This window comes from Suricata suricatta, chromosome 11 (genome assembly GCF_006229205.1).
Source record: "Suricata suricatta isolate VVHF042 chromosome 11, meerkat_22Aug2017_6uvM2_HiC, whole genome shotgun sequence".
Lineage (NCBI taxonomy): Eukaryota > Metazoa > Chordata > Mammalia > Carnivora > Herpestidae > Suricata > Suricata suricatta.
The window spans coordinates 7926160-7938651 of NC_043710.1; positions in this window are offsets into that span (position 1 = coordinate 7926160).

The window sequence follows — 12492 nt, forward strand, 5'->3', positions numbered from 1 at the left end:
AGGAACGTTTAAGAACAACAGCTCTCCGGGTGCCTGGGTGGCTCAGTCGGTTAAGCGTCCGACTTCGGCTCAGGTCATGATCTCACGGTTCGTGGATTCGAGCCCCACATCGGGCTCTGTGCTGACTGCTAGCTCAGAGCCTGGAGCCTGTCTTCACATCCTGTGATTCCTTCTCTCTCTGACGCTTCCCTGCTCACGCGGTCTCTCTCTCTCTCAAAAATAAATAAAAAAACATTAAAAGAAAAAGAACAGCTCTCAACCACAGGGTCGTGGCTCGTGGCACCGGTGCACAAACACCAGTTATCAAGTTCGAGCCAAGGTTGAGGAATTCGTTTCTTTGCTTTTCACAGGACTGTCAGAACGAATTCCAGGTGATCCCCATAATCAACGACACCCTCATTCCTTTGTATGCTGATGTGTTTTCTGGAATGTCAATGGGACAGGTGGATTAGAAAGACATGCCAAGAATTGCATTCCACTCTGGGGTCCCCACGGAACAGTACTTTACAGGAAAAACATAGGAGTGCTGCACGGAGAACGAAGACGGCGACTAATAACAGTAGTAGGAACAGCAACAGTAAAGAATGGCTCACAGTTATTAAGCGCATACTGTTTTCCGGGCACACAAAGCTACACATTTTACAAACACGGATTCATTTAGCCTCACCTGGATTACTGCACAGCTTCACAACGAGCCTCCCTGACTGCACGCCTGTCCCTATAGTCTATTCCAAACGCAGCAGCCAGAGCGATCCTCCGCTCACAGAACATCCCTGCTCCACTCGACCCATCTCTCCCAGAGGGAAAGCCCGAGCCCTTGCAAAAGCTGCGCATCAGCAGGACCCAAATGCCTCGCTGACGTCATGGCTAAGCCTCCTCCTGTCACACTTCCCAGTCCCCGCCACTGGCCTCCTTGCTGTTCCTCTGTCCTGCCAAGCCCCCCCCACCTCAGGTCCTCTTGCTGCCCCGTCTCCTACACCACAACCCCCCCCGCCCCGGGATAATTGCAGAAGTTACTCGCCCACTTTCTTGGGTTCTGTGCTCAACTCAGTAAGGCCTTGTCTGATCACTCAGCAGGAGATATACAGAGTGCAAGACCATTGTGAACCAAAACCTTCAATCCTTTGTTAAAACTACTCAGCTTTAGAAGTTGAGAAAAGAGTAGAGGACATCAATGAGGCCCTTTATAAAGAGCTAAGAAAGAACGAATTGGAGATAAAGAAATGAAACTAAAAATACGATAGAGCAAATAAATTGTAGGCTAGAGGAAGCAGAAGAACAAATCAGTGACCCAGAGGACAGAGTAATGGAAAGCAACCAAGGTGAGAAGGTAAGAGAAAAAATTATTCACAATGAGAATAGATTTAGGGAACTAACACCATCAAATGTAATAGCATTCACATTTTAGGGATCCCAGAAGAAGAGGAAGAAAAGGGGGCAGAAAACTTATTTGAAGAAGTAATTGCTGAAAGCTTTCTGAATTGGGGCAAGAAAATAGAAATCCACATCTAGGAGGCACAGAGATCCTTCAACAAAATGAACCTCAGGAGGTTCACATAGTAATTGGGTTGCCTGGGTGGCTCAGTTGGTTAAGTCCCCGACTCTTGATTTCAGCTCTGATCATGATCTCATGGTTTGTGGGACTGAGCGCCCGTGGTGGGCTCTGTGCTAACAGCATGAAGCCTGTTTGGGTCTCTCTCTCTCTCTCTCTCCCTGCCCCTCCCCCACCCATGCTCTCTCTCCTTCTCTCTCAGAATAAAGAAACTTAAAAAGTAAAAAACACATAGTAATTAAAATGGCAAAAAGTAGTGATAAAGAGAGAATTTTAAAAGTACAAGAGAAAAGAAATCAGTTACAGGGGTGCCTGGGAGGCTCAGTCGGTTAAGCGTCTGACTCTTGGATTTGGCACATGATCTCACATTCATGGGTTCAAGTCCTGCATCGGGCTCTACTCTGATAGCATGGATCCTGCTTGGGATATGAAAAGAAAGCAATACTTATATTGGACAAAACAGACTTTAAAACAAAAACTGTAACAAGAGACAAAGAAAGACATGATATAATCATAATGGAACAACCCAACAAGAAGATATAACAATTGTATATATTTACACACCCACCATGAAAGTACCCAAATACATAAGTAGTTAATAAGAAACACAAGGAAGTAATCAGTACTGGTACCATAATGGTAGGGGACTTTAACATCCTACTTACATCAATGGATAGATCATTCAGAGAGAAATTTTTCCCCCCTAGGAAGTGTTTCTTGGGTTTTTCCCTTATTATTTTTGTTACTTTTTTTCCCCTCTTCTTTTTTTGGTGGTGCGGGTGGTTATGTTTAAATGAAGTTGCTTTTACAACACCAAAGACTTAATTATCCATTTCCTATATAAAAGGTAGCTACTTTTTTGCATGGACCTTAAGTATATTGTAGTATAGAGGTGGAATTTAAGGAAAGGTATTAAGCAGGCTGTGTTGTAGCCTATGGGCAAGTAATAAATTGTATCATGTATCTTGAATGTATCATAGATAAGCTGCTCTATAACGATCGCCACTTCCGATAGCTGTGAAATTAGGTGATTAACTAGTTGTTACTTAACCTTCTAATTTCTGTATAAGTCTAATTACACGAAATAGAAGTTGGGGTTTTGATTTTTTACTTTGCTTTTCTGTTTGGAGTGTCATTGTAACTACTGTAGTGTAAATGATGGAAAATAATTGCATATGTTAAAAAAATAAATAAACAGAAAAAAAAGAAAACAGTGGCCTAGAATGACACATTAGACCAGATGGATTTAATAGACATACTCAGAACAGTCCATCCTAAAACAGCAGAATATACTTTCTTTTCAAGTGCACATGGAACATTCTCTGGAATAGATCATATATTAGGCCACAAAACAAGTTTCAACAAATTAAAAAAGATTGAAGGCATGCCATTCATCTTTTCTATCCACAATACTATGAAACGAGACCGTAAGAAAAAACCTGGAAAGAGCACAAACACATTGACGTTAAATAACATGCTACTTAACAATGAATGAGTCAACCAAGAAATCAAAGAAAAAATTTAAAAAAGTACATGGAGGCAAATGAAAATGGAAACACAATGGTCCAAAATCTTTGGGATGCAGCAAAAGCTGTTTGAAGAGGGAAGCTTATAGCAATACAGGCCCACCTCAAGAAGCAAAAAACAAACAAACAAACAAACAAACAAAAAACCCTAACATTATAATTAAAGGAGCTAGAAAAAGAACAATAAGCAAAACCCTAAACTAGTAGAAGGAAGTAAAAAATAAAAATTACACCAGAAATAAATGAAATAGTTGTCCTGTCTAACTGGTTAGTCAGCACGGGTCCTGAGGGAGGGAGTGAGGACAGGACAGGGAGCACAGAGAGTGGAGGCCAGGCAGCGTTTCTGATCAAGCCACTCTCTCTATTGAGAGACCGCGCATGTCTTATAAAGGGTAGAAGGCGGGCAGTTGATGTGAGTTAGTTGCTATGAAACAAGGGCAAGGACTGTAGCGTCAGCACACTGCCCGAGAGGCTAACAAGAAAGACTTGGGAGGTAAACAAGAAGGCCTCAGCTGAAGGTGATAATGCAGCTCTTGCTGTGCTGGGAGTGATAACACAGCTCAGCTGTGCGGGTGGCTGATCTTGCAGGTCAAGGCACATGTCTTTTCTTCTGGCAGCTCCCGACAAATAGTAACTAAAAAAACCCAATAGAACAGATCAATGAAATCAAGAGCTACTTCTCTGAAAACAAAATTGGTAAACCTTTAGTAGACATATCAGAGAGACAGACAGAGAGAGAGAGAGAGAGAGAGAGAGAGAGAGAGAGAGAGAGAGTGCTCAGATAAGCAAAATCAGAAATGAAACAGGAGAAATAACAACCAACACTAGAGATATACAGATTGTATTCTTTTCAAGCTATTCCAAAAAATAGAAGAGGAAGAAAAACTTCTGAATTCATTCTATGAGACCAGCATTACCTTGATACCAAAACCAGATAAAGACACTATGAAAAGAGAGAACTACAGGCCAATATCTATGATGAACACAGATGCAAAAATTCTCAACAAAATATTAACAAATCAAATCCAACAATACATCAAAGAAGTCACTCACCGTGATCAAGTGAGATTTATCCCTGGGACTCAAGGGTGGTTCAATATTCATAAATCAATCAGTGTAATACATCACATCAATAAGAGAAAGGACAAAACCATATGATCATTTCAATATATCCAGAAAAAGCATTTGACAAAGTATAACATTCATTCATGATAAAAACCCTCAACAAAATAGGTCTACACCCAGCAGAACTCAACATCGTAAAGGTCATGTATGGAAAAACCCATGGGTAACATCATACTCAATGGTAGTGAACTGACAGCTTTTTCCCTAAGGTCTGGAACAAGACAAGGATGTCCACTCATCACTTTTATTCAACATAGTCCTGGAAGTCCTAGCCACAGAAATCAGACAACAGAAAGAAAGAAAAGATACAAATTGATAAGGAAGAAGTAAAACTTTTACTATTTGCAGATGATATGATACTATATATAGAAAACCCTGAAGACTCCACTAAAAAGCTACAAAAACTGATAAATGAATTCAGTAAGATTGCAAGATAGAAAATCAACGTACATAAATCCGTAGCATTTCTGTACACCAACAATGAAGCAGCAGAGAGAAATGAATCCATTTACAACTGCACCAAAAATAATAAAATGCCTTGGAATAAACTTAACCAAGGAGGTGAAAGACCTGTGCTCTAAAAGATAGAAAATTTTGATGAAAGAAATTGAAGATGATGCAAAGAAATCAAAGACATTCCATGTTCATGGGTTGGAAGAACAAATATTATTAAAATGTCCACACCAGCCAAAGCAATCTACAGATTTAATGCAATTCTTATCAAAATACCAACAGTATTTTTCACAAAACTAGAAGAAATAGGGGTGCCTGAGTGCCTCAGTCGGTTAAGCATCCGACTTTGGCTCAGGTCATGATCTCATGGTTTGTAAGTTTGAGCCCCACATTGGGCTCTGCACTGACATCTCAGAGCCTGGAGCCTGCTTTGGATTCTGTGTCTCCCTCTCTGTTCCTCCCCCGCTCATGCTCTGTCTTTCAAAAGCAAATAAAAAATGGTAAAAAAATTTTTTTAATTAAAAAAAAACAAAAGAAGTAATCCTAAAATTTGTATGGAACTGCAAAAAACCCCGAATAGCTAAAGCAATCTTGAAAAAGGACAAGCTGAAAGTATCACAATTCCAGGTTTCAAGTTATACTACAAACTGTAGTAATTAAAACAGAATGCTACTTGCACCAAAATACATACATAGATCAAAAGAGCAGGATAGAAAGCCCAGAAACAAACCCACAATTACATGGGCAATTAATCTTTGACAAAGGAGGCAAGAATATGTAGTGGGAAAAAGTCTCTTGAACAAATGGTGCTGGGAACACTGGACATTTACATGCAAAATAATGAAACTGGACCACTTTCTTACACCATACCAAAAATAAACTCAAAATGGATTAAAGACCTAAATGTAAGACCTGAAACCATAAAAACCCTAGAAGAGAGTACAGGAAGTAATTTCTCTGACATCATCCCTAACAACATTTGTCTAGATATGTCTCCTGAGGCAAGGGAAACCAAAGCAAATATAAACCATTGAAACTACATCAAAATAAAAAGCTTCTGCACAGTGAAGGAAACAATCAACAAAACAAAAAGACAGCCTACTGAATGGGAAAAGATATTTGTACAGGACATATCTGATAAAGGGTTGATATAAAAAATATATAAAGAATGTATAAATCCCAACACCGAAGTAACAAATAATCAATTTAAAAATGGGAAGAAGGCATGAACAGACTTTTTCTTCAAAGAAGACATCCAGATGGCCAACGGACACATGAAAAGATGCCTGACGTCAGTCATCATTAGGGAAATGCAAATCAAAACCTCACACCTGTCAGAAAGGCTAAAATAAAAAACACATGGAGCGCCTGGGTGGCTCAGTCAGCTGAGCATCTGACTTTGGCTCATGTCATGATCTTACAGTTTGTGAATTTGAGCCCCATATGGGGCTCGCTGCTGTCAGTGAAGAGCCTGTTCAGAATTCCGTCTCCCTCTTTCTTCCCTGACCCGGCCCGCAGGTCAGTCAATGCAGGTCCTGAGGGAGGGAGTGAGAATTGGGGGGCAAGGGGCACAGAGAAGGAGGCAAGACAAAGTCTCTGATCAAGCCTCGTTTATTGAGAGAATACACACATCTTATAAAGGGTAGAAGGCAGGAAGCAAGGCAGCTGACCTAGGTCGGTTGCTAGGAAACAGGGTCAAGTGATTTTTAGGAAAAGGCCAGGGTAAAGGTCAAACCGAAACTGCGATTTTAGCACAGCGCCTGAGGGGCCAATAAGAAAGCCCAGACTGGCTGCCTCCAGCCCTGAATTGGGAGCGATAACACTGCTCTGCCTGCAGGCGGCTGATCTTTGTTCTTCTGGCAGCTCCCCACACTTTCCCTTCCCTGCTCATGCTCTCTATTAAAAATAAACACTAAGAAAAAAAATGAAAATGAAAAACACAAGAAACAACAAGTATTGGGCCAGGATGTGGAGAAAAATGAACCCTCATGCCCTGTTGGTGGGAACGCAAACTGGTGTAGCCACTGTGGAAAACAGTATGGGAGTTACTCAAAAAATTAAAAACAAAACGACCCTATGATCCACAAATCATACTGCTGGGTATTTACCCAAAGAACATAAAACCCCAGTTTGAGAGGATGTATGCACCCCTATGTTTATTGGAGCATTATTTACAACTGTTAAATTATGAGAGTAGCCCAAGTGTCCATGGACAAATGAATGGATAAAGAAGGCGTGGGTGTGTATATATGCAATGGAATATTATTCAGCCATAAAAAGAATGAAATCTTGACTTTTAAAAATAATGATGGATCTAGAGAGTATTATGCTAAGAAATTTTTATGACTATATACCTGTAGCTGTTGAAGATCATCTTTCTGAATGTTCTGGCACAAATTATAAATCTAGAAAACAAAAATCCAGATTGATACCACTCTAGTTCACTTGAACAGAATCCTAAATAAGCTGAAAGCATTGAACAGAAGGTTTGCCTATAAGAACATGAAGTTTGTTTAAACAGTATTATCTGCCTTTTGGAAAACTAGGCGTACAAGGTTGAGATCACGTACTTCTTCCTTTACTGCTTAAAATACAGTTTTCCTAAATTCCTACCAAATCTCCAGTTCCTGTGTGATGTAATTGTTGTAATTTCAATTCCTACATTTTAGTCTTTTCTTGGAGGATTTTATAGATACTTACTTTTTTATAATTTAAATTTTAGTTAACATACAGTGCAATATTGGTTTCAGGAGTAGAATTCAGTGATTCATCACTTAGATACGACACCCAGTGCTCTTCACAAGTGCCCTCCTTAATGCCCCTCACCCATATAGCTCTTCTCCCACCCCCCTCCCTCTGCCAACCCTTAGTTTGTTCTCTATCCTTAAGAGTCTCTTGTTTCTTTCCTGTCTTCTCTTCCCCCCACCTTCCCATATGTTCATCTGTTATGTTTCTCAAACTCTACATACGTGTGAAATCATATAGTTTTTCTTTCTCTGACTGAATTATTTTGCTTAGCATAATACACTCTAGCTCCATCCATGTCATTGCAAATGGCAAGATTTCATTCTTTTTGATGGCTGAGTAATATTCCATTATAAATATGTACCACATCTTCTTTATCCATTCGTCACTTGATGGACATTTGAGTGCTCTCCATAGTTTGGCTATTGTTGATAATGTTGACTCTGTATATTTGTATCCTTGGGTAAATATCTAATATTTATATGTACTTATGACCAAAGTGGAAAAATAGTTAAGGCTCTTTCTTGAGTTTGTAGAAGCTTAACTTATATCTGTAGTCCAAAAAGAACATGGATAACAGAATAATTTATACTAGTTGTACTCCTGTATCTCATTTCCTCTGAAGGCTTTCTCCTAGTGGGGAGTGAAGCTAAAAGGTTGGGTACAAGACCGGTGACTTTCCTCTACCCACACATGGGTTAGTCACTGTTCGGTTAGTCACTTCAGCTCACAGTACCCAGCCAAGTCCTCTTGCTCATGGAAACTGGGGTGTGATGTGGTGCAAGGGATGGCACTGATTGGACAAAATGAGTACATCTGACTCTAGGCTGGCCACTCACAAGGTCAGCATCAAGTGGGGGCGGGCCCAAGGGGCTCTGGCCAAAGGGGCAGGAGGCCTTAGCTATGGGCTAAGTGAGAGCAGCTAGTCTGAGAGATTCCATGGATCATAAAGAGTTGTTCCAGTTGCAGTCCACCTGGGTCCTGATAACAGCGCTCTTGTTTTGTTAGGAGCCTGAAAGAGGTGAGTCACTGGTCCTTGCTTCCTGCCCACAAGCCCCACAGTGATGCCAAGCTCCTTCCCTCCCATCACGTCTCCCTGTTCAGTTTGTCTATCAGACTACAGCCCCTGGGTGGATGTCAGATGAGAGATACTTGTTTGGAGCTTTGGGTGGGGTATCTCGCTGGTACCTAAAAAAAAGCAGCTCCTTTACACCCAGGCAGTGTGGATTTGAGGTTTCCATTTGGTCTAGAATGGGGAGAGGGCAGGAGGGTGGGAAGGGGTCTCTTGCCACATGTCTGGCCAGCCAGGCAGGCTCACTGTTTCCAGTTTGGGGAAAAAATGTGCTTTTGATGACATGTTTTGTCTAGTTCTGTTGGGTTTGAAGTTGGTGGAAGTGTTTGTATGTTCTGGTCAAGGTCACTTCCAGTTTTGGGGTCTCTTTGGAGTTCCTTGCTCTTGAAACTCTTTGACATTGGCTCTTGTCTCTCCATTCTGCATTGCCTCCACACCCACTTGATTTTGTCTGTTGCCGTCTTCTCTCTCATCTGCCCAGAGATGTGGTGAGTTTTGACCTCAGCCATCACCCAAAATCCTTCTGAAGCTACACCTTGAACTCTGATTTCTTGTCTCCAGCTGATTTCCTTGCCTACTTGTCTACCAGGCATGTACCCCAGCTTGCTTGAAATTAGAGCTGTTTGTATGTGAACTTTGACTCATATTTTGAAATATTTGTATGCTTGGGCAGGTTCGGAGGCAAACAACTCATAACGTGAATAGAAGGCTGGACACATAGGCAGCAATGCACAGGCACCACCCGGTAGAAGGGTGGCTTCCGTAAGTCCCCAGAAAACTTTTACTTTAAGAACAACTCTGTTAGGGACACCTGGGTAGCTTAGTCAGTTAAGCATCTGACTTCAGCTCAGGTCATGATCTCACAGTTGGTGGGTTTGAGCCCTGCATCAGGCTCCATGCTGACAGCTCAGAGGCTGGAGCCTGCCTCGGATTCTGTGTCTCCCTCTCTCTCTGCCCCTCCCCTGTTCCTGCTCTTCTCTCAAAAATAAATAAACATTAACAAAAATTAAAAAAAAACTCAACCCTGTTAGTGGGGTTTCCATGTTGGTCTGCAGCACTGGCATAGAGGGGCAGGGGTACCTGCTGAGGCCCAAGTGTCCAGCTCTCTGGGTGGGGGAGGGGTGGAGAGTGGGGGAGGGTGGGGGGGTAAGGGGTCATTAGGGGGCAAGAACCGTGGGCATTGGGAAGGCAGCCTGCCCCATTGCCCAGGGCCCACCTCCTCCATTGTGGGTCAGTGGGATGAGCTGGGGAGGGAGGGTCCAGAGAAATGGTTCACAGAGATGGAGGGCAGTGGTGGGAGGCTGTCAGGAAGGTGTTCTTGCCCCTCCCATCTCCAGCCTCTCTACTTTTCCCTCCAACTCTTTATTCCCCTTCCATATGTTCCTTCCTCCTTCTGGCTCAAAAATAGCCACATTTCCCAAGAACTTACTGTTTCCAATACCTTGCAGAAGGCTTTTATTTAATCCTAACAACTGTGTGAAGTAGAAACGGTTACTCCCAACTTTACAAATGAGGGCTCGGACACTCTGGTAAAGCAACTTACCCAAGAGGCAAAGAGAGCATCTAAATCTAGGACGGTCTGACTCCAAAGACTTTCCTTTTTCAAAGCAAAACCAAAACCAAAAACAAAAACACTGATGTCTTCAATTCCACAAGGTACTCGTGAATGCATTTCCCTTGTTAAAAGAACCCCTCAAAACAAAACAAAACACAAATTGAAACTCTCAGCGTTGTCTCCTCCGTCATAGATCATAAAGCTCGGTGTGGGCTCCCTTCCCCCTACGTATTTCTCTACACATTTGCATACATAGCGAGAGTCACCCTATGAGTGTCGTTTTGTGGCGTCAAGTTTTGTTATGGTTTTTAGTCTGTTCCCTGAGTTACAGTTCATTTAGGAAATGTTTGAATCTTTTTCTTTACCAGTTTTTGGAAAACAATGTTGATTCTTTTATATCCTGCAAAGGTGACTGATGGTTACAAATGCATGGATTTTAACACATTTGAGTGTTTCGATCCATGTGCAGTGATTCTTCTTTTTCAAAAATTTTTTTAACCTTTATTCATTTTTGAGACAGGGAGAGACAGAGCATGAGCGGGGGAGGGGCAGAGAGAGAGGCAGACACAGAATCCGAAGCAGACTCCTGAGTTGTCAGCGCAGAGCCTGATGCAGGGCTCCGTCCTGCAAACCGTGAGGTCATGCATGATCTGAGCCGAAGTCAGACACTGAACCAGCTGAGCCACCCAGGCACCCCAGTGATTATTCTTTTTGATGTTCACATTGTCCCATCTTTGGTCAAGCGGACTTTTTCTGCTTTTGTTTTGGCTTGTTTTGATCAAGCTGACTCTTGACCCCTATAGTCAGGCTTTATTCTCAACTGTGACTCCCCTCCAGGCCTTCAGTTGGCTGGCAGTCTTGATGCTTCTAGAGGCTCAATCCCCAGATCAGGTGGTCCAGCCCGAGGCCCGGCTCAGCTGAGCGGGGGCGGAGGAGGGAGGGAGGTGGGGTTGCTCCAACTGGTCTCGGAGAGCTCCTATAGCAACAGCATTCTGAGTGTGGCCAGGGCAACTTACCTCCTGTTCATGCCAAGTCCAGAAGGGCACTACACCCCTACCAAGCTCCGAGCTGTCAGCACGGAGCCCTATGTGGCCCTCCAACCCATGAACCGTGAGATCATGACCTGAGCCAAAGTCGGACACTTAACCGACCGAGCCACCCAGGTGCCCCGGGACAGGTTGAGGTTGGAGAGTGTGAACAGTTGTGCAATAATGGGGGTGTTCTCGAGTGTCTGGCATAAGAGGCCCTCGTGACCACTTGCTGCGTGTTCTTCCCCGCCCTGTATGTCAGCGATTCCTCTTGAGCACGAGGTTCATGGAGAGACTGTTGATCTTCATTCCATTCGATTATGGGGTTCACTTCCACCCACCCATTGTCTGGAGGAGCATCGCTTCCGAGGTCCAATCCCCTCTGCGGTTGTGGTTCTGGAGGGACAGACAAGAGTAAAAGGCAGCTACTTCTTTCAAATAGTTGACAACGGGCTGCAGAGTATGGAAGGAGCATAGGTCTCCCAGCCACACAGAACCAGCTTGGCATCCTGGGTCCCCTGCTCAGCGGCAGTGTGATTTGAACAGGTGACTCCGCCTCGTTGGGTTCAGTTCCCCCTGGGAGAGCAGGCAGTAAGCCCTGCCTCCCGGTGGAGGAGGAATGTGATGGAGAGGTTCTCGGGAAAGCCCTGGTGCAGGGCTTAGCCAGGTGCCCAACCAACCTTCTGGACAAGGTGGAGCTGAGACAGTGCGGACACTTTCCTGGGCTGATTCCTTCAGTTTGTCGATGATAAAGCTGGCGAGAAGAGAAGGCACTTGCTTGAGGCCTGGTGAGTGAGCAAGGCGGATTGGCGGGGGGTGGGGGGGGGATGGGCTGAGGTCTGGGGCCCTGATTTCCATGTCAGGCCTCCATCTTGTTCAACTGACTTCCTTTCTTACTATTTCAAAATGCCGTGTTGGCCTGCTGGGGCCACACAGTTGTGGCTCAGGGAGGCTCGGTGACGGTCTCTAGGCCACAGGCGCGTGAGGGGAGGACGGGACGAGGACCTGAGTGTCTTCTGTCCCCTCCCTTCGCCCCACACCATCCTGCCTTGACTCTTACCCTACTCTTTCCGGCAGCATCTGAGCTCATGCGATCCTTTAGAAGAACTCACATCCTTTACTTTAGAAGTGAGGCGGGGCACCTGGGTGGCTCAGTCGGTGAAGTGTCCGGCTTCAGCTCAGGTCATGATCTCACAGTTTGTGGGTTCGAGCCCCACGTCAGGCTCTGTGCCGACAGCTAGCTCAGAGCCTGGAGCCTGCTTCAGATTCTGTATCTCCCTCTCTCTCTGACCCTCCCCTGCTCACGCTGTCTCTGTCTCTCAAAATTAAATTTAAAAAAAATTAAAAAAAAAAAAAGAAGTGAGGAAACCAGTGCCCAGGGACTCTGGCGACCCACAAGCCAGCACTGCATTTGGACAGGCGGGGGGGCGGGGGTG